At 44.0% G+C, this 22,699-nt stretch overlaps 1 protein-coding gene and 4 long non-coding RNA genes across 6 annotated transcripts in view; 1 reads left to right on the forward strand and 4 right to left on the reverse strand.

Moving 5' to 3' along the window:
* Window positions 1–8,422, reverse strand: part of LOC308410916 — a 9,742-nt gene extending 1,320 nt beyond the window's left edge. Inside the window, exon 1 of the long non-coding RNA XR_013974294.1 lies at window positions 8,346–8,422. This is a non-coding gene — a long non-coding RNA (uncharacterized lncRNA). The remainder of the gene's footprint in view (window positions 1–8,345) is intronic.
* The window catches only part of LOC308410897 (protein NLRC3-like), a 48,815-nt gene that overhangs the window by 15,897 nt on the left and 10,219 nt on the right, over window positions 1–22,699 (forward strand). The window lies entirely within an intron of this gene.
* Window positions 219–2,383, reverse strand: LOC308410926. Its single transcript, XR_013974306.1, has 3 exons — window positions 2,246–2,383; window positions 2,105–2,164; window positions 219–286 (listed from the first exon to the last, which is right to left on the reverse strand). It is a non-coding gene; the product is annotated as an uncharacterized lncRNA (long non-coding RNA).
* Window positions 3,951–7,127, reverse strand: LOC308410923. Its single transcript, XR_013974303.1, has 3 exons — window positions 7,041–7,127; window positions 5,302–5,366; window positions 3,951–4,232 (listed from the first exon to the last, which is right to left on the reverse strand). It is a non-coding gene; the product is annotated as an uncharacterized lncRNA (long non-coding RNA).
* Window positions 17,644–18,500, reverse strand: LOC308410925. Its single transcript, XR_013974305.1, has 2 exons — window positions 18,304–18,500; window positions 17,644–17,715 (listed from the first exon to the last, which is right to left on the reverse strand). It is a non-coding gene; the product is annotated as an uncharacterized lncRNA (long non-coding RNA).

Genomic DNA, 22,699 nt, shown 5'->3' on the forward strand with positions numbered 1-22,699 from the left:
GATTTCATTTTTAATGCAATGAAAAACAGAGATGCAAGTGGCATTAATGAAACAAGAGAGCATCGTTATCATACGTGATGTGCGCTGTTAAAATACGTTACTGCACATTTCACTGGATTTGTCTCTGAACAAGACTAACTCACAGATCCCAGCTCATTACATAAGATATGTTGGGCAAACTTTGAGTACAGCATTGAAAATGTACCTTGAGCTGCAGTCTCGGAGAAGTGAGGCAAATCAGAAGTCACAGAAGTTAAGATTTCTTCATTGTCATTGATAGATTTTTCTAGCAAAAAATAAATAAATAAATAAATTATATATATATATATATATATATATAATACATACAGTGAGGAAAGTAAGTATTTGAACACCCTGCTATTTTGCGAGTTCTCCCACTTAGAAATCATGGAGGGCTCTGAAATTTTCATCATAGCTACATGTCCACTGTGAGAGACATAATCTAAAAGAAAATTCCGGAAATCACATTGTATGATTTTATAACAAGTTTTTTGTATATTTCTTTGTAAAATAAGTATTTGAACACTTGAGTCAAACTATATTAATATTGCCTTTGTTAACAATTACAGCAGCCAAACAGTTCCTGTAGTTCTTCACCAGGTTTGCACACATTGCAGAAGGTCTTTTGACCCACTCCTCCACACAGATCTTCTGTAGATCTGTCATGTTTTGGGCCAACACAGACTTTTAACTCCATCCACAGATTTTCTATTGGACTGAGGTCTGGAGACTAGTGAGGCCACTCCAGAACCTTGAAATGCCTCTTACGGAGCCACTCCTTGGTTTTCCTGGCTGAGTGCTTCAGGTCTTTGTCTTGTTGAAAGACCCAGCCAGAACCCATCTTCAATGCTCTGACTGAGGGAAGGACGTTTTGGCCCAAAATCTCACAATCCATGTCCCCGTTTATCTTCTCCTTAATACAGTGCAGTGGTCCTGTCCCCCGTGCAGAAAAACAGCCCAGAGCATGATGTTTCCACCCTCATGCTTCACTGTAGGATGGTATTATTGGGATGAGACTCATCCTTCTTCTTCCTCCAAACCCCAACAATGGAGTTTAGACCAAAAAGTTTTATTTTGGTCTCATCTGACCACAGGACTTTCTCCCATGACTCTGGATCATCCAGATGGTCCCTGGCAAACTTCAGACGGGCCTGGACATGGGTTGGCTTAAGAAGGGGAACCTTCAGTGTAATGAATGATTTTAAACCATGACGTCTCAGTGTATTACTAATAGTAGCCTTGCCAACGGTGGTCCCAGCTCTCTTCAGGTCATTGACCAGCTCGTCCCGTGTAGTTCTGGGCTGATTCTTCACCTTTCTTAGCATCACTGACACCCCACGAGCTGAGATCTTACGTGGGGCTCCAGTCCGAGGAAGACATTAGCCTCTTCCATTCAGGGGCGCCTGCAGGAGTCTTGCAGAGGGTACGCACAGTCACCTGCACGCGCTCCATCGCGCACACGCACATGCGTGCACACGCACTGTCACGCACCGAGCTGCTTGGCAGTGGCTCTGGAGCCCTTTCCAGCTTTGTGAAGGTCTAAAGTTTTGTCTCTTGTGTCGTTGGACAGCTCTTTGGTTTTACTCATGTTGCTGCAACACTTTTGACAGATTGTGGGGTGCACATGTGTCTTTATGAAAGCTAACGGCATCAAACAGGTGCTGCTAAATTAGAATCATGAGCAGAGTGTAGTTGGACTGTTTAAAAGCAGAATAACAGGTCTTTGAGGGTCAGAAATCTGCATGATAAGCAAGTGTTCAAATACTTATTGTAAGCAGTAATATACAAAAATATTTTAATAAAATCATACATTGTGATTTCCGGAATTTTCTTTTAGATTCTGTCTCTCACAGTGGACATGTACCAACGCTGAAAATTTCAGATCCCTCCATGATTTCTAAGTGGGAGAACTTGCAAAATAGCAAATACTTACTTTCCTCACTGTAAATGGTATTAACTACACAGCAAAGTACAAACAGAACTGCAATAACATTATCTAAAATATATATATAAAATGTAAATTTTAAATATTTTATCAATACAACTGCAAAGTCTATAACACAGAATACAATAATTTCAGTACCTCGCAATGTGGAAGCATCAGGGAGTTGCTGTGATCCAGTAGCCATCCCATCTATGTCATCTATAAAATTGAAAAAATGTTATTAGACCAACCATATTCACAAACACCAAGCCGATTTAACAACATATAAACCATGCATACCACCAATTTCATCCAGAGTTTTTCCTTGAATATCCTTCACAGTTCCCTTCTCCATGGCCATGAGCAACTTGGAGATCTTAGCCAGCTGAATTGTTGATTGGGGCAGTCGATAGTATTCTGTATGGACCCTAATGTCATGGCCGAGGAAATCGGCCAGCTGGTCTAGTTCATTATCTTTCAAGTTCATGACTTGGCTTATCGTGGCAATCTGTTTGCGAAGGTTAGTTGATCTGAGGTTCTGAGGATGTTCAGCTCCGCAAGCATCTGCAAACTGACCAAACTGCCCTCTGTAGTGACCCTCACTACAAGGAATGGCGAAAAGGTACATATTGTTTTCAGATACCCCGCACTCTTTCCTCTTACTAACGAGGAGTGACAGGTTATCGTCATATCAGAAGTCAGGATCACAGCCACCTTTCGTCCTTTTTTCCCCTTCAGTTCCACTCTGGCAAACTGTTGGCAAAGCCTTTTCTCAACTTCTGTAAGCCCAGAGCTGATGTCATCGTTTAGTTTGGACATGTCACGATCTTCAAAATTTTTGACAGTCATACGTGCTACTTCACCTTCCCTCCTCCTATTGAACAAAATCACTTGACAAAGGATCACCTTTGCTAGTGCTGCATAAGTTCCTGCTGTTGGGTTATCACCTAGTTTCTCCCTAGCCGATTCCACTTGCTGACCAAGATATAACTGCAGCTTCTGAACATCTCTGGTCAGTGGAAGGCTGTCGACCTTGTTGTATTTTGCCTCACTCAGGTTTGATAAGGCTGAATGGGAAACTAATTCAGACCACTTTGTTTCATGAAGTGTGTGAAACCTCCTGATTGAATCGATCGCCTCTTGATCCTCTTCCATGAGAGCACGACACATGATAATATCACTTATTTTTCTGAGAGAATGTCCAAGCTTCAGGGCCAAACTTGGGGCTTTGAATGTGCTGGTTTCAGTATCAAAACCTGAAACTCTCTTGACAGCATTAGTAAGAATAAAGAAGTTGGCTGGTTTTATTGCCTCTTCCATATTATGGATTCTTGTTGTGTGACGCAAAGTCACAAGTAATCTCCCAAGTTCCCTTACTTTCTGTCTTATATACTCATGCTTTGATCTGTCACTTCCATGCTTATTAAAAAGAGACTGAGCCAACTGCATAATATAATGATCATTCCTTATTGCACTAGACACATCATCCTTGTGCATCTTGCCCAGTACTGAGTAGAGTTCACTTGAAATTGGCTGAGACATTGTGGATTGAGTAGATGCTATACCAAAGACTATCTTTCAGCTTCTCTTCAGCATTATTCTCTGGTCTTAAAGCACATCTTTTCATATGCCGAGAAACTTCTTTTCTGGATATCATACCCTTACAGTATAAGCAGTACTCGTATGTCTCAGCGCTGCTGCTGCTCTTTTTTGAGATCCTTTTCACTTTAAGACAACCTGATCCTGTGGTTTTAACAGCAGAGTTGTGCTTGAAGTTACCAAGGTTTCGTAACCTTTCAAGATGAACTTTTCTGTCCTTTGATGATTTGGGTAACTGAAGCACCTGGGCGACTTCAGCATTTTCATTTTCATGCGTCTCCAGATGACGTGCAAATTTTGTTTGAGGTTTTCCACATACAAAACAAAAATTGACTGTGCTTTTGATTAATTTTGTTGACTTGGTTGGGGATTCATTTTGGCACAGCATATCCACAGTACTCTTTTCGCTACATGCATCTTTTGTTTTCTGCTGGCATGACTCTGAGCTGTCTGGTTCTTGGTCGGGATGAAGATCATCAGTAGTTTCAAGATCATTCAAAATGTGCTCAAAGTTGTTCTTAACATCCATGGTCTGTTCTTTTTCAGCAAAAGTAACGCATAAATCAGGCATGCTAGCAGCATGGGAGTTTTTTGATGGTCCAGGTAACTCAATAGACAACTCTGTTCCTGAGCTTTCTGAATCTGATGCAGAATTTGGGATGTATTCTTCATCAGATGAGACATCACCCTGTTCGTAAATACAGCATAGATTAAATAATAGAAATAAACATGGGAAGGATAAATGCTAAATTGTTCACGTCACAGAGCTCGGGACGTAAACCAAAGTCTCTAGAGGTCTTAAAAGTACTAAGAAATACCTCCTGATTTAAAGAAGAAAATGTGCAGCAGTTATGTATTTTGTGCAAGTATTTTGATTCTGCTTGATCAATTTGCAATCTGTGATCGATTCAGTACTTTTTTGATATTTGTCCCATTTCTAATATTCAATTTATATTTTTTGAACAATGACATTAACAAAAAAACAAACACAAAACAAAAAAACTAAGACACCAGCCCTAACCTGGTCCCGGAGCCCCTCCCACAATGACCCCCACAGATCAAAATTTGTAAAACCTTTGAGACTAGATTGTAAAAAAAACAAAACAATTTCATACAAAGGATTATAATAAAATCTAAGTAATATTTTTACAATGTGTTTATTTATTTCTGGCCTCTCTCACATAACTTCTACACTCTATCCAGTCCAAAATCTCTCTGCTTTCAATTCTCTATCTGAGACAACACTTACAAAACTGATTATCCTTATAATTTTGTGATGAAAGAAAAAGGAAGAGCAAGCAACATGTGGCAATCTTCACGAACTGCATCTACGTCAATATTAACTATATTATAATGAAGCCTGCTTAAATTCAACCTGGGAGACACACCTGCACATCGTCTCCATCATCATCATCTCAACTCCCTTCAGCTGCTCACTACGTCACAGCCAATCCGGAGCTCCCTCGCACCTACGCCTCCATTCAGCATCCGGGCATTTAAGCTCTTTCACCCATAGCTCGGCCTCGCAGCGTTTTCGCATCCCTCCACCACCCCTGCACCCCCATGCTTGCCCCCTGCCTCCATACCACCACCAGTGTCCAGACCCCGGGGGAAGACCTCCTACTTCAATCAGCAATGCTTTTATCAACAGTTTTCCCGCCGGGGTCTGACCGCCAAATATTTAATGTTCAATAAAGCATGTCTAATTCTTTCTCCATATCTGAGTCTTTCCAGGTTGAATTTCACTGTACACTTACGTCGGACATATCCCAGTCTTCTGAAGATGTCTGGAGGCAGATCTTATGCCACACACAACGGCATTCTACAAATACAAAGAAACCACAGCATTAGACAACAACCGATGATTCATTAAGTTATAATTTAAAAAGTAGCGATCCCACACGTCACAAATTATATTCACTAAGACCACTAAATATAAACAAGCATAAAGTAAATTTAAAACCAACGCATAATTCAGAATAAAAAGCAGATATATATATATTATCTTAAATTGACCTGACCAAACTACTCATTATGGGCCACATAGGCCATGTTTCAGAATGCATTCTTGGCTCAAAGACTTCTGGCAGAATGATCTAGTGAGAAACAGAAAAGCTAAAATGTTTATCCTACATTAATTAATAAGGATTGAGATGAAAAGGACTTCTACTAAAAAGTCATTGAAAACGTGTAGAGACACCATCAAGCATTTGTATTGCAAACTGCCTGATTGATCTATTGGAATAGGTCTGGATTAATCAGACCCAGTACCTTATTGGGCTTCCTATATTGACATTGTAAGAAGTTAGCAAGTTTGATGCAATGTTTACTCAACGGGTTTATTATCATTAAAACATCATCTTCCAAGTTTGTGTGTATATGTGTAATTACAGAATGACAAACAGACTTGAGGGCAGTTTACCTCATACATGTTGATACTCTCTTAAATATAATTAAACATTTGTGCATTTTGCTTTATCTTTATATAACAGATCAAATCAGGAACTGTGGTTTTTGCATTGTAACATCACAAATAAGCTAAATCAGCATTGTCAGTACGCATGCACGGCGCGGCCGGGTCAGAGTACACCACTACCCACGATGTAAAGGCTGAATTATATTTCTCTGTCAGATATAGGCTTGGTTCTTTTAATACATCCATGGATATAGGCCTACGGGGAAGTGCTGTGCCAGGGTTGCCAGACGTCAGTGGCCAAACCCCGCACGAGCGTCTCCGGGCACCACAGAGGCTGATGGCTCCGGATATGAGGCTTTGAAAGTGAAAGTTTATTTGCAGCTGTCGATTCATTGTACCAACCTTCTCTCAGCTCTAAGGGATCTGGAATTGTCATCTGACAACTGTCAGTCTCGATCTCGAGCAGAGACTTATATCCAAGGTAGCATAGCCTCCCGCTCCTGCTGTTTTGTTAAAACTATAGGGGCTTTTTGTAGTGAAAACGCCCAAGCGAGGGCCACGAGTTCTTTCTTTCTCTTCCCAGCAGCACTGTATCCCCGTTTCGTACCAAATTCTTTTAAAACATTGACGTTAGGACGCTCAAAATATTCAATATCGCTATCACACGCGGCAGTGTTTACTGTTTACGATGCACGCTGGGTAGTCGTGACCCTTGACCCGGACCGGCATGCCTTGCGCGCGGTGAGATGCTTATTTAGCTTATATGAGCTTGATGTTGAAAGAGTGAAACAAAGATTTAAAGTTGTAAAGTTCAACAGTCTAATCAACAAAGAGTAAGAGGGCAATATACATTATTACAGTATGTTCTCTGTTCTCTGCCACACTAAGCAGACAAACTCAAATGCATGATATGTGATAGTATCTGCCATTACACTGTGTATCATTGCAATGGTTTGAATTGATAAAACTTTGAAGTGATTTTTTTTATTCTTTACATATGAAAATGTAGACCTGACTCATGGTAACTTAGGGTATAGTGAAAAAATGCATTAATTAACACAAGATAAATAATACACTTACGCTTGCATCTTAGACCGTGCCATCTGATAGCTGTCAAAGGTGAATGGCATATCCCGCATTTGTCAAGTTTCACCGATTCAAATACCAGCCTATGAATTGTACACTGGAAAAAATTAAAAACATGAAATGAAACATAAAACATTGTTACCCAAATATTTTATGATCTTTACAAACCACACTATTTACCAAACTACACATTGATACAATCTTTAGTAAACAGATGAATCCATGCTAACCTCATGCTCAGAGTTGTCTGCTGTAGGTCTAGATGACTGACACTCTGCTCTTAATTCTCTGTCTGTAGAAGAGAACACAAGACATGGAGGCATAGTGCTTTGCAAGACCCCAGGGTTTAACAGGTAGTGCTTACTCAAGCAGGGACTCACCTGTGAATGAGTCTGTAGAGATCACATGGTGCTCCACGTCATGGGCAATAGGCTCTGCAACACACTGTTGACCAGAAGGGATGCTTGCGATCTTTAGCTGGGTATGAAAAGTAGAACAAATATTGTAAACATCTGGCAGCTACAGTGGAAATGTATTTAATCCAATACGAGTGGTCTTTTCTAACCAGTGTCCCGAATTTGCGTGTCATCCTTGCGCAGGGGCCATGCTAATCTTCTCTGTATCGTTCCAATTTTAGTATATGTGCTACCGAAGTAACACCCTCAACCCGTGTGTTTTTCTGAGTATGCCAAACACTGGAGATGAAACAGTGAAAGACTCAGTTCGAGCTCAGATGTCAGGACAGTGTTCTCACATACCTTGAGTTTGTCTGTGTCAGACACACACACATAGTTAAGCATTTTCTGTTTCACCTTCAGTTAAATACAGTTCTAACTCTCACCCTAACTGCAAGGAAACAGAGTGATTAACCCTTACCTAGTTAAGTGAAGCCAAAGTAAGACAATACTAAGAAGCTAAAGTGACTGTGAGTAAAAGGTGCATGTATATGTCTGACACAGAAAAACCCAAGGTTTACAAGGACACTGTCATAATGACATCTGAGCTCAAACTGATGCTTTCACTGTTTCACCTCCAGTGTGTGGCCACTCAGTAAAACACACTTGTTAAGGGGACACAAAACAGATAAGCTTGCAATCATCACTTGGGAAAGTCATACAAATTCAAGATTTAGTTAAACCAGATTGAATACCACCAAGAGGACATTTAAATATCGTGACTAGGGCTGAAACAACTAATCGATTATTGAAATAATCGTTAGTTGCATCCCTAATTGTGACATCTAGATATGTAGGTTTTAAACAACAATTCATAGGGGAAAATTTTTTTTAAATGACCCACCTTTTTCCGCCAGGGCCATTCTTTCCCACCATAGTCATAAGTAATTTCACTTCCTGCCACAATTTCCTTCAGTGCAAAAAGGCAGAGATGTGGCTTCCCTTCTGCTTCAATCAACTTCATTCTGCAATTTGGTGTCCTGTGTTCATCGTTTACTAGTCGCCCAAATGACCCATCTTCAAGTGCTCCATCAATACTGCAAATTTGGAAACATACATCAAACAAACATTTATAGTGACATGCCTATGAACTATACTATAATTTTTAAGCACCAACACAAACACAACATCCAATACAAGTTTAGTTGTTAAATGCATAGTTTATAACTGCGTCCATCAGTCAAGGACGCATTGCTTTCTGACTGAGATAAGTGTTTGCGCTTCTACTTGTGCTTAGAGCTTAAACGTGGTTTTGTTGTACTGTTGCGCTGACCTAGTAGGTGTGGCTGTTACTCTTCTCTTCTCTTCCTCCTCTTGCCCACTACCTGCTCTGTGCTGCTGCTTGCGCGTGGCCACTGATTAGACCTTGTGCAATCTACAGCTAAGCGCAGCCTGGTGTGCACTGCTCTGCCAGGTGAGTTGAATTAGAGCAATCAAGGGCGGGCGTGCCTAGTAGACCTTAAAATGCATGCAGCAGTCATTTGACCCGAGCGTGACATGCTGAGAGGACAGCAAACCAAGCACAATCCACTTTCCACTGTGAGGAAGACTTTGAGTTAGACGGGCTATCGGTAAGCTCGGACTCATATTTGCTGCTTATGTTTGGGAAATATGGAAGCTCAATTGTGGAATGTGTTTATGCTTTGGGAAATAGTTACTGCATTTAAGTTTAAAAAATTATATTGATATTAAAATAAATGTTTAAGTTTGAATAGATTGTTTATGTAGATAGTGTTTCCCACACTTATGTTAATTAATACTAAAAGTAATTACCCCAAATCCTTGGTTAAATCTTAAAACTAGTGTAAATATGTTTGGTTTAATTTAAGGAAAATAATTCTTTGTAAAAGAAAATCCTTGGTTAAAGTCTTTATTAAAATATTTGTAAACTCTAAAATGTATACTTTAAAAATGTAATTGTTACAGAAAGTGTAAAAAATGCAAGGTAGACCACAGTTTATTTCATCTTCGTTGTTTGAAATTACTCACCTCTGATTCAAAAACTAATGAATGTGAAACTAAAACTAGGATAAATGATAGTTTAGACAAAAGTGGCTTTACTGAAGTGTATATTTTTGTTATTTCATTTCTGTATAATGCATTTAATTTATCTGAATGATTAATGAAATGTTCTTTATTTTTTGTGTTGAAAGGTTTTTCACCTATCCATCAAGCCATCCATCTACCTACCTCACAGGCAGAGAACACTTGACATGTACTATTTTGGCATTGTACATATTATACAGTAGTTTTGGACACAGTATAACAGTGCACGGGTCTCCGTGTCCACATGTGCCAAATGCGCACAGACACAGGGGCGCTCATTCAGCCCTGGCCATTTGAATTTTCTCTTATTATTTTCTCTATCTCTATATTATATTTTAAATCTTCACAGCAGCGTGAGCACACTGTCTTAGCTGTAAAATGTAGGCTTATATTATTACCCCTCTAACACCGTACATTACGCCCGTGAGTGTGTATTAGAGAAGGCACACACAGGCTGAATACGGGGACTAACGGGCCCTCAGCATATGTGGGAGTCCCGTCAGTCCCCAGTACCGAGAGTTCCCGGGGACCACAGGGTCACCGGGAAATGACGGAGCCTCAGTAAGAATGAGATCCTGCTATTCCACGGGTCCGTCACTCCCCCTTCTATAGATTCTGGGGACTGACGGGGCCGGGTACTAGAGGTAAGGACTCGTAAAGAGCAATATGAGATGTTTGCTTCAGAAATCCTGACCTTGCAATAGAAATGTAAACATTCAGTCATTTTGAATTTACCACAATGTCTTCTGCTTCCATATGAAGTCAAACATGAAGACTGAACATGCGCTGGGGTACAGGTTACGTCTGTGTTCAGCTTCAGTTGCATCAATAAGCTCCCCTCTATACTCGACCACAAAGTCTCCTTGTTTGAAATTGGCTAAAGTGAAGATGCCACGACCTGAAGAAACAACCATATTAGAGACACAGGTGTGGCAGCACTGCAAATAATCAATTCATTAAATATGTATATCTGTAAATAACAAGTATGCAATGTTGTGCTTTTTTTCAATTCTACATATATAATAAAGAAAACATGTCCAAGTGCAGAAAACATAAATAGCCAGGCTCGCTAATAACTAAATTATTATTAAAATACCATCCATCCATCCATCCATCCATCTTCATCCGCTTATCCGAGGTCGGGTCGCGGGGGTAGCAGCCTAAGCAAAGAGGTCCAGACCTCCCTCTCCCCAGCCACCTCCTCCAGCTTGTCCGGGGGAATACCAAGGCGTTCCCAGGCCAGCCGAGAGATATAATCTCTCCAGCGTGTCCTGGGTCTGCCCCGGGGCCTCCTCCCGGTGGGACATGCCTGGAACACCTCGCCCAGGAGGCGCCCAGGGGGGCATCCTTGCCAGATGCCCGAACCACCTCAGCTGACTCCTTTCGATGTGGAGCAGCAGCTGCTCTACTCTAAGCCCCTCCCGGATGGCCGAACCTCTCACCCTATCTCTAAGGGAGAGGCCAGCCACCCTTCGGAGGAAGCTCATTTCCGCCGCTTGTATCCGCGATCTCGTTCTTTCGGTCACTACCCACAGCTCGTGGCCATAGGTGAGGGTAGGGACGTAGATCGACCGGTAAATTGAGAGCTTCGCTTTTACACTCAGCTCCCTCTTCACCACGACTGACCGGTGCAGCGTCCGCATTACTGCAGCCGCAGCCCCAATCCGTCTGTCGATCTCCAGCTCCCTTCTCCCATCACTCGCGAACAAGACCCCGAGATACTTGAACTCCTCCACTTGGGGCAGGAACTCATCCCCGACCCGGAGTGGGCACTCCACCCTTTTCCGGCTGAGAACCATGGCCTCAGATTTGGAGGTGCTGATCCTCATTCCCGCTGCGTTACACTCGGCTGCGAACCGCTCCAGTGCGAGCTGGAGGCCCTCACCCGATGAAGCCAACAGAACCACATCATCCGCAAAAATCAGAGATGAGATTCTGAGGCCACCAAAGCGAAAGCCCTCCGCCACTTGGCTGCGCCTAGAAATCCTGTCCATAAAAATTATGAACAGAACCGGAGACAAAGGGCAGCCCTGGCGGAGCCCATCACCCACCGGGAACGAGTCCGACTTATTGCCGGCAATGCGAACCAAGCTCTTGCAACGGTTGTATAGGGATTGAATGGCCCGTAGCAATGGGCCAGACACCCCATACTCGCGCAACACCTCCCACAGGACGCCCCGAGGGACACGGTCGAATGCCTTCTCCAGGTCCACAAAACACATGTAGACTGGTTGGGCAAACTCCCATGCACCCTCAAGTATCCTCGAGAGGACAAAGAGCTGGTCCAGTGTTCCGCGACCAGGACGAAAACCGCATTGTTCCTCCTGTATCCGAGGTTCGACTAGCGGACGAACCCTCCTCTCCAGCACCCTGGCATAGACTTTCCCGGGGAGGCTGAGGAGTGTGATCCCCCTGTAGTTGGAACACACCCTCCGGTCCCCCTTCTTGAAGATGGGGACCACCACCCCGGTCTGCCAGTCCACAGGTACTGCCCCTGATCTCCACGCAACATTGCAGAGACGTGTCAACCAAGACAGCCCTACAACGTCCAGAGCCTTCAGGAACTCGGGGCGGACCTCATCGACACCAGGGGCTCTGCCACCAAGGAGCTGTTTAACTGCCTCAGTGACCTCGCCCCCGGAAATTGGTGGGTCACACCCCTCATCCCCAGACTCTGCTTCCTCCCCGGAAGACGTGTCAGTGGGATTAAGGAGGTCCTCGAAGTATTCCTTCCACCGCCCGACAATTTTCTCAGTCGACGTCAACAGCGCTCCGCCAGCACTATACACAGTGCAGGTAGAGCACCGCTTTCCCCTCCTGAGACGCCTGACGGTTTGCCAGAATCTCTTCGAGGCAGTCCGAAAGTCTTTTTCCATGGCCTCTCTGAACTCCTCCCACACCCGAGTTTTTGCTTCAGCCACTGCCCGAGCCGCATTCCGCTTGGCCTGTCGATACCTGTCGGCTGCCTCCGGAGTCCCACAGGCTAACCAAGCCCGATAGGCCTCCTTCTTCAGCCTGGTGGCTCCCTTCACCTCTGGTGTCCACCATTTGGTTCGGGGATTACCACCACGGCAGGCACCAACCACCTTGCGGCCGCAGCTCAATGCAGCAGCTTCGGCAATGGAGACGCTGAACATGGTCCATTCGGACTCAATGTCCCCAGTCTCCCTCGGAATGCTGTTGAAGCTCTGCCGGAGGTGTGCGTTGAAGATCTCGCGGACTGGGGCCTCTGCTAGACGTTCCCAGCACACCCTCACTACGCGTTTAGGTGCACCAGGTCTGTCCAGCGTCCTCCCCCGCCACCTGATCCAACTCACCACCAGGTGGTGATCAGTTGACAGCTCAGCCCCTCTCTTTACCCGAGTGTCCAGAACATATGGTCGCAGGTCTGGTGATACGATTACAAAATCGATCATCGACCTACGGCCTAGAGCATCCTGGTGCCACGTGCACTTATGGACACTCTTATGTTCGAACAGGGTGTTCGTTATGGCCAAACTGTGATTAGCACAGAAGTCCAATAACAAAGCACCGCTCGGGTTCAGATCAGGGAGGCCGTTCCTCCCAATCACGCCCCTCCAGGTCTCGCTGTCGTTACCCACGTGAGCATTGAAGTCTCCCAGCAGGACAACAGAGTCTCCAGGTGGAGCACCTTCCAGCACCCCCCCCAGGGACTCTAAGAAGGCTGGGTACTCCGAACTGCCACTCGGCGCATAAGCGCAGATGACAGTCAGGACCCGTTCCCCGACCCTAAGGCGCAGGGAACAAACCCTCTCGTCCACCGGGAAAAACCCCAACGTACCGGCAGCAAGCCGAGGGGATATAAGAATACCCACCCCAGCCCGCCGCCTCTCACCAGGGGCAACTCCAGACTGAGACAGAGTCCAGCCCCTCTCCAGGAGACTGGTTCCAGAGCCCAGACAATGCGTAGAGGTGAGCCCAACTATATCTAGCCGGTACCTCTCAACCTCACGCACCAACTCAGGCTCCTTCCCCACCAGAGAGGTGACATTCCATGTCCCTATTGCCAGTCTTGGCAGCCGGGGGTCGGTCCGCCAGGGCCTCCGCTCCTGGCCGCCACCCGGCTCACAATGCACCCGACCCCTATGGCGCCTCCTGCGGGTGGTGGGCCTGCGGGAGGATGGGCCCATGTCTCCTCTTCGGGCTGTGCCCGGCCGGGCCCCATGGACTAAGGCCCGGCCACCAGACGCTCGCCCTCGGGCACCCTCCCCGGGCCTGGCTCCAGGGCGGGGCCCCGGTAACCCTATCCCGGGCAGGGTAAACTGTTCCCTCGATATTCTTTTCATGGGGGTCTTCTGAATCGCTCTTTGTCTGGTCCCTCACCCAGGACCAGTTTGCCATGGGAGACCCTACCAGGGGGCAAAAGCCCCCAGACAACATAGCCCCTGGGATCCCTGGGACACACAAACCCCTCCACCACGATAAGGTAGCGATTAAAATACCTTTCATTTTAATTTATATTGATGTTTGTACAGGTCACCACTGGTGATGCGTAACCCCTCAGTCTAGCCTGCAGTGTGTCAAAGTCACTCACCTTTAACTGAATTAATAAATTTGATTTCTAACATTGAATTCTTGTCTCTTCTTGCAAGGATGTGATTAATGGCATCCTGAAGGGGAGTAGTTCTCCGTGACATGATTTGCTAAGGAAATAAGATAAAAATGTAAACCACATCAAAACTTCAAGCCTTTATGCTTACAAGGGCATTAGTAAAGCCTGAATGAGAAGCACCCCCCCCCCCCCCCCCATGTTAGCGTATTATTAGTTTAACCCTTGTGTTGTCCATGGGTCATTTTTGTCCTCTAACGAAATCTTTTGCTATCAAAAATGTATTTGTTATTCATCAAATGGGCTGAAAATAACAGAAGTTATTCATTACTATACTATGAATGATTGGAATAAGTTTCAAGTAATTTGATTTATTTATGTGGTTTTTATTGAATTTTATAACGTTGTTGGCCCTCGTGGACAAAAATGACCCCAAAGTACAAAGTGTTGCAAAGAGCCGTATTTTCACACCATACTGTTTTCAAACATCTTTGATCTTGGATCACTGATGTGTGGGGTCAAGCACTGGTCATAACAACCACAACAGGCAGCACAATGAGGAGGCAGGTGCTCTATATTCAATGAAATTTTATTTATACAGCGCCAAATCACAACAACAGCCGCATCAAAGTGTTTTGTATTGTAAGGTAGACTCTACAATAATACATACACAGAAAGTATCCTCAAAAGCCTCCATTGCACTGGAGATTTGCATACTTTGATGAGCATACTTTTTTTTACCATGTTGTGCAAAGCAATGACCAGTAGGACAAAGCACATATTGTCCTCTAGTATAATGAGGAGGGAGAATCAATGTTCAGGAAGATCCAGGGTTAGAAGATATAGAAAATATTGTCAATATTTAGAGCACATGCTACCCTTTCTCTGAAAAAGCACATCAGCCACCTGCAGAAGTGGAAGAAGGCTATGAAGTGAAGAAAAGTGATGAAGAATCTGAACTATGTTCAAGTAGGTTCTCAGGCATCCAGGACATGGTAGTCTGAGGAGCTTGGAGAGAAAGTGACTGGGCTTCTTGAAGTTTCTTGAATTTTCAGAATGTGAAACTGAAATAGAAGATGTGTCAGAGGACTACACATCATCCATTTCAATTATGATGAAGACAAAGAATCAAGCAGGAAAGAGGAATCAGCTGAGACAGAGGAATATTTGCAGTAACGTGAGGAAACACTGATCTGGTCTTCTAACCTTCCCAGTGACAGACGATGCATGACTCTCTCATGTGCCTCAGAGAAAGATGATCTACCACAGTCCAAGCACATGTGCCAGGTCCCATACTCCTTCAGTGGCTTTTCTACTCGAGTACTGAAAGCATTATACACAGTGTATTCTGCTTGTATTCTGCTTTTTAACGTTCACATGCCAATGGATGCATCAGAGACCAAGTTGGGGTTCAGTAACTTGCCCAAGGACACCTTGGTAAGAACTCCAGACTAGAGCACACAGAGATTGAACCAACAACCATCCAATTAGCAGATGACCTGCTCTACAGCCAACTCAATGATGAACAAGGAGGGACAACAAGAGAGGAAGAAAAATGGACCGAATGCAGCTGTAGGCATATGTGGGTGTGTTGATTCTTACTGCCGTGCATCCAGTAGAGTCGCTACGGCCAGTTTATGACATCCTGAGTCTGGTAGAGAAGTTTTCATGCTGACACAAGATTAATCATAGAAGCACAAAAAGGACATAATTTCTTGATAAAGACACAATAGATGATCGTCGTTCATGACACAAACGTGCTCCCATTTGAGGTGTATGATGTGTGTTGGTGTTGACTTGACTTGAAACACAAGTGGGTGTTCCTCCTGCTGTGATGTAAGATCCTGGTACTGATGTGACTGTATGAGCACCAAGTCCCCTTCAGAGGACTCTGTCCCCTCCAACAGAACATCCAAGTAAACCAGGGAACTTTGAGACAAAAACATGGGCAGCATGTGATGCAGGTCCAGCTGTACATGGAACATGCTCGTGTGCGATGGCAAACCGTCTGTCCTGCAGTCAGGACACGAGTTGTCCCTAACATTGCAGGTTTCCAAAAGAAAACAATCACCTGTAACAGCTTGTTTACTGTATATGCCCCTTGGCCTGCAACTGCAGAAAGAATGCTGTCCATGATGGGACCAGTGCAGAGGAATAAACCTGAGCTTCCTCCTGCACTTGGGTCAAATATGGACACGCCTTTGTCCTCATGAAAGTTTGCCTTCACTCAGACTCATGCCCTCCTACCATGCCAAAATATAGAAAACTGTCAGGCAATGAGTTGGAATAAAGTTGAATAAAACCTTGAAACACAGAGATGGATGATATTTTATACTTGTTGCTTCAAAGCAAACGGGGTCATTTTTGAGCCCTGAGGACCACAGGTGTGATTATGTGCTGCCATTTAAAATTTATAGATGGTTCAAAAAAAGAATTCTCACTAAAGTTCAACATACAGCACTCTGTATGTTGAACTTTAGTGAGAATTTTTTAAAAAAAAATTTTTTTTAAATATTTAATTTAATTAAATATTAAATTTTCTTGTTTTATTTTCGCTAAAAAACAGGGTGTATTTTTTGTAAACAAGGTCTGGTGGCCCTAAAATGTAAAATGTTGAGTAAATTTTGTGTTAATGTGTTGGTCTTAAGTAAAACTAAGGTGTAACACTGAATTGATTGACAATTTATACTTTTTACTTTAAAAAAACAGTCAAATGAAGTGGGGACACTTTTGACCCCTGATGGCTCACATTGTATGCAAATCGGGAGGACATCACAAGGGTTAAAAAAAAAAAATAATTTTAATATTTAATTTAATTAAATATTTAATTTTCTTGTTTTATTTTCGCTAAAAAACAGGGTTTATTTTTTGTAAACAAGGTCTGGTGGCCCTAAAATGTAAAATGTTGAGTAAATTTTGTTTTAATGTGTTGGTCTTAAGTAAAACTAAGGTGTAACACTGAATTGATTGACAATTTATACTTTTTACTTTAAAAAACAGTCAAATGAAGTGGGGACACTTTTGACCCCTGATGGCTCACATTGTATGCAAATCGGGAGGACATCACAAGTGTAACCCAACTTGTGAATTATTATTAAGAATGACCGAACTCCCACTAGCCAGTATCAGAAGATCTAGGATCGGCAGGAGCCCAAGGTATAAACACCAATAAGAAGAGACCACACCACAATATACTGTTCACAAATTTGTTATATTTGACACACAGCAGCTGCAACAATGTAATGAAAAAACAATAAAATAAAATACAAAATATTTCCCCCAAAATAACAAACTAAATAAAAGTGCGCGCATACAGCTTTCTCTGAGTCAATTATGAGTGGATAATGTCTGATAACTGATGGATCGTTGGGGCCCGTTCAGTTTGTTTAATGTTTGTCCTACCACACTCCGATGAAGGAAGAAAGTTCGTAGTCCTGCAGGTATCTGAAGCTTCAATGGGAACGAAACTTTGGCTTCAATAAAACCTTGGCAAATCCTTTTCAATTTCGGGTTGGCTCGCCATCCAGTTAACTGGAACTGTGGAATCACTGCTCCTCGATGGGGCTTGCTTCAGACTGGGTCCGTCTGTCGAGTCATCCTTTTACCAGATAACAAAAAAAAACCTGACCTATAAACAGGTCACAGGTCCATATAGTCACATTCACTGTTGTGAAACAGCCACACTTACTTAAAACATTCAAAAATGAACAATAAGTATTAGTGTAACTCTATATCTTAATTCAGCTAGCTCTGTTGTACAACAAAATTATATCACTGCAGCATCATATCCTCTTAGATGAGCTATAATTTTATCAACCTGACGGCTGACAATGTTCTCAAAAAAAACACAGCTTCTATAGTTAACACTGTAGCTGCAGTCAGCAACTCACAGTAGCTCACCAGACTTGTGCATTATAACCAACTCAAAGAACACAACTGAAAATCTGAGAATCGGCGTACAATTGGATTAACTTGTTAAACATAAAACTGATTAGCACCATTTCTTTTGTTTTTTTTCTTAAACGTAATATGATTGCAGTCACTAGCCATTTCACACACAGAACACAGTCAAATTCTGCTAGCGTGAGCGCTAGCAGTTAGCTTAGCGGCTAGCGGACTCGCCGTCCCGTTAAGTCTGCCCTTTTTATCCTTAACAAATTAGGTTTTCCCCACTTTTCGTACTCACCGTTGACAGGGTGAAACTCTGAACAACCAAAAACAACTGCAGCAGACTTGCTTTTAACTCCTAGCGATTCGACTTCGGGAACATTAGTTTCTCTGGCACATGGCATTATATGAACAGGAACGAAATGGCAACACAGGAAATCATGTGATCAAGGTCAACAGCAAGGGTCACTGGGAGCTCATTGCTGATTGGCCAAGTTAAATGACAACAGATAATCTTATTGGTCCACATCTTCCTTTAAACATAAAAGAAAAAAGAAATGACTAAATTCTTTACATTATACATGAAAAAAAACTACTTTCCACTGCTCTTTTTTTCTAGCTGGGCTACAACCTCCCCCACTGAACTCATGCACGCCCCGTTGCATGGCAATGGTTGGGTAATTACTGTCTGATGGGTCTGGACAGGGCAATCTAATGGGTGATAACCCTCATCCAAAATGTCTGTAAAAGCCGTGGTTAAACCCTGGAACAGAGATTGCACCACCGCTATAAGTGGATGCCCAAGTTTCACATACTGAAGGCGTTTAGGCGGTTCTCGCTCCCTATTTGATCGTCTAGCAGAACCAGGTTGGTCTTGGCTTCCAATCAGTGTCTGGTCTACTGAGAGCTCTTCAGGAGATTCATCTGTTGGTGACTCATTTGACAATCCCATTTCAGTTCGACCTGCCGCCTCAACATCCGTAGACAGGTTTGGAGCAAGAGAAGATAACCCGGGATTCAAGTCATGACAATCACTTCCAGGTGCAATCCTTTCGGTCTCCATCTCTGCTGGTGGATTTTGGTCATCGCTCACGATTTCTGTGTCATGACAGTGACTCTCAGACACTGGAAGAGTTGCTGAATCTGGACTGTCAACAGGTAAGTTACATAACTGGTCAGTCTGTGGATTGCAGCTTGGATATCGAGCAGTAGAACCTTTAACTGAGGGACAAAATTCTGGAAGTTGTGCATCTTCCCCAGAAGACACTGATAAATAAGGGTGCGTTTCTTGATGAATGGTGACCGTAGGTATCTCAGAACTGGGGGCGTCTCTGAACCAGTAATTGGGGAAAATCTCATCCTCAGCCTCTGAGAATTGATCGGAGTCTGCAACTGGACTGAGACGTGTTGCTGGCCTGCGTCTTTGTGTCTGCCCTACAGGCTTGTCACTACTCTCGTTGGGGAGATAGCCACAAGGGAGTAATAGGTCCCTATGCAATGTCCGCAGTGGACCATCTTTCTTCTCAGGTCTCACAGTATACACTGGAAGGGATCCTGCTCTGCTTACGACTATGTAGATGGCTGCCTCCCACTTGTCTGCAATCTTGTTTTTTCCACGAATGCGGACATTTCTGACTAATACTCTGTCCCCTACCTCCAGATCTGAAATAGTCACACGCCTGTCAAATCTGGATTTATTCTTTTCTGCTATCTTGGCAGCATTTCCAGTAGCTACCTTGTAACTCTCTTGTAAGTGGGATTTCAGATTTTGCACGTACTGTGAGTGTGAAATCTGTTGCTCCTCTTTCACCGGCAGCCCAAAAGCCAAATCCACCGGCAGGCGAGGCTGGCGACCGAACATAAGCTCGTACGGTGCAAATCCAGTCACCTCATTCCTGGTGCAATTATAAGCATGAACAAGGGGCTTCACAAAATCACGCCAGTGAGACTTGTCTTTGTTTTGAAGAGTGCCTAGCATGTCCAGCAATGTGCGATTGAACCGCTCCACTGGATTTCCTCTGGGATGGTAGGGAGTAGTTCTAACCTTCTGTATGCCAGCCATCTGACAGAGCTCTTTTATTGTGCGAGACTCAAAATCAGGTCCCTGATCACTGTGCAACTTTTCTGGGAACCCGTAATGCACAATAAAATTGTCCCATAGGCACTTAGCTACTGTGCGAGCCTTTTGATTGCATGTTGGTATAGCAATTGCATACTTAGTAAAGTGATCAGTGATCACAAGGATGTCTTTAGCTCCACTTTTGTCTGGTTCGAGAGAGAGGAAGTCCATACAAACCAGTTCCAGTGGCCTTGTGGTACTGATGTTGACTAACGGTGCAGCTCTGTCAGGCAACGCCTTTCTGCGCACACATCTACCACAGGTCTTTATTTTCCTCTCTACATCCAAGGCCATTCTGGGCCAATAGAATCTGGCCCTAACGAGATCTAATGTGCGCTCAATGCCCATATGACCTATATGGTCATGCAGACTGCTCAAAACAGTCTCTCTGAGCTCTGGGGGCAGTACTAGCTGGTGAGATACCTGAGACCCGAGCTGGCGTCTCCGGTATAAGATGCCATTTATAAGCTGAAACCGACCAACCTCTCGAAGTAGGAGTGGAAGATCTGGAAGTTCACCCCTTAAAGTAGGCGGTGGGCTTACCCCATGCTCAAGTTGGGATATGACATGCCTTAGACATTGGTCAGCTCTCTGTTTATCCATCAACTCAGCCTCAGTCAGTTGAGGAATAACAGGCAATCCTCCAAACTCATCTTCTTGTCCATAGCAGTCAGGCACAGCATCAGAGGACATAGCAAGAGTTTCAACAAGAGTAACACAGCCATCCAAACTCGGATTAACAGAGCTGGCGCTATACACTGACTGTCTTTCACAAATGGCTTTCACAACCGCTTGGTTGGCTTCCTCGAGATTTTCAAGATCAGCGAGATGACCCTGAGTGAACTGGAAAATGCGCTCCCTCTCTTTCTGGGATTTCAGATCATCCACAAGAGCTCCGTGGGGTCTACGGGATAACCCATCCGCATCCCAGTTTTGCTTCCCAGGACGATACAGCAGCTTGAATGTGAACGTAGACAAAGCTGCGAGCCATCTGTAGCTCGTCGCATCAAGTTTTGCAGTCGTCAATATGTACGTCAAGGGATTGCTATCAGTGACAACAGTAAAGTGATTCCCATATAGGTAGTCACTAAACTTTTCTGTTACTGACCACTTAAGCGCCAAAAACTCTAATTTGTGCGCTGGGTATCGAGACTCGCTATGCGACAGCCCTCTGCTTGCATAGGCTATGACACGTAACTGCCCTTCCTGCTCCTGGTACAAGACAGCACCAAGGCCTGTAGTGCTAGCATCAGTGTGGAGCACATAAGGCTTTTGAGGGTCAGCGAACCCTAGGACAGGGGCAGTTGTCAGCTTTTCAATAACTGACTCAAATGCCTGCTGGCAAGCTGATGTCCAACGGTTCCCAAACGGCTCTTTGGGATGGTGATAATGCTCTTGGCTGTCTCTTGATCTACCCCTTTTGGTTGATTGAGGATAGCCCTGAGTCAGATCATTGAGGGGCTTCACAATGCTGGAATAGTCTTTTACGAACCTTCGATAATAGCCAGCGAACCCAAGAAAAGATCGCAATTCCCTGAGGGTCTGAGGAACTGGCCAAGTACGAAGGGCAGAGATTTTCTCTGGATCTGTCTCAACTCCATTTCTGGACACTATGTGTCCCAGGTACCGCACTGAGGTCTGGAAAAACACACACTTTTCAGGTGATAACTTTAATCCAAACTCTCTCAACCGAGTGAGCACCTCCAACAACCTTGTTTCATGTTCTTCCAGGGTCTTTGAGAACACTATCAAGTCGTCGAGGAAAACTAGCACCTCTTTCAAATGCATATCCCCCATGCACTTCTCCATTAATCTTTGGAATGTGCTTGGCGCATTTGTCAGGCCTTGCGGCATGCGGTTAAATTCCCAGAAGCCCAAAGGGCAGACAAAGGCCGTCTTGGGTTTATCCACTTCATCTACCTCGATTTGATAATATCCAGACTTTAGGTCAAGCACAGAAAACCACTGGGAACCAGAGAGAGCCGCGAAGGTGTCTTCAAGCTTAGGAAGCGTGTAAGCATCCTTTATTGTCTGAAGGTTGAGTTTTCTGTAGTCTATGCACAACCGGACCTGGCCATTCTTTTTACGGACTACCACAATGGGCGAAGAGAAGGGAGACTCGGACTCTCTGATTACACCTGTATCAAGAAGCTCTTGAATGTGCCTACGGACAGCCTCAATGTCTTGAGGGTGTAGCGGACGAGCACGGTGTTTGAAAGGAGCCTCGTCTGAGAGCTTGATGTGGTGAGTCACCTTGTCGGTTCTTCCAAAGTCCAAGTCATGTTGCGCAAATACATCTGGCATGTTGTTAAGGAGTCGTGTGATACGACCCTTCCACTCGGGAGGGATTGGGGACTCTCCAAAGTTGAAGTTACAATTGGCCTCTTGAGTGAGATCTGCCTTTTGCAAGTTAACCACACTCTGCTCCTTTGACAAAATACATTGGTAAGCGCTAATGTCAGCAATTTGACATTTAGCAGGAATGACAATGTCATGTTCAGATTGGTTGGTAATCACAACTGGAAGCCTAAAGGGTCGTTGTTTGGACAGGTCAACCAGACAAGTGTTCACTAGC

This window comes from Rhamphochromis sp. 'chilingali' (genome assembly GCF_963969265.1).
Source record: "Rhamphochromis sp. 'chilingali' genome assembly, chromosome: 15".
NCBI classification, from domain to species: Eukaryota; Metazoa; Chordata; class Actinopteri; order Cichliformes; family Cichlidae; genus Rhamphochromis; species Rhamphochromis sp. 'chilingali'.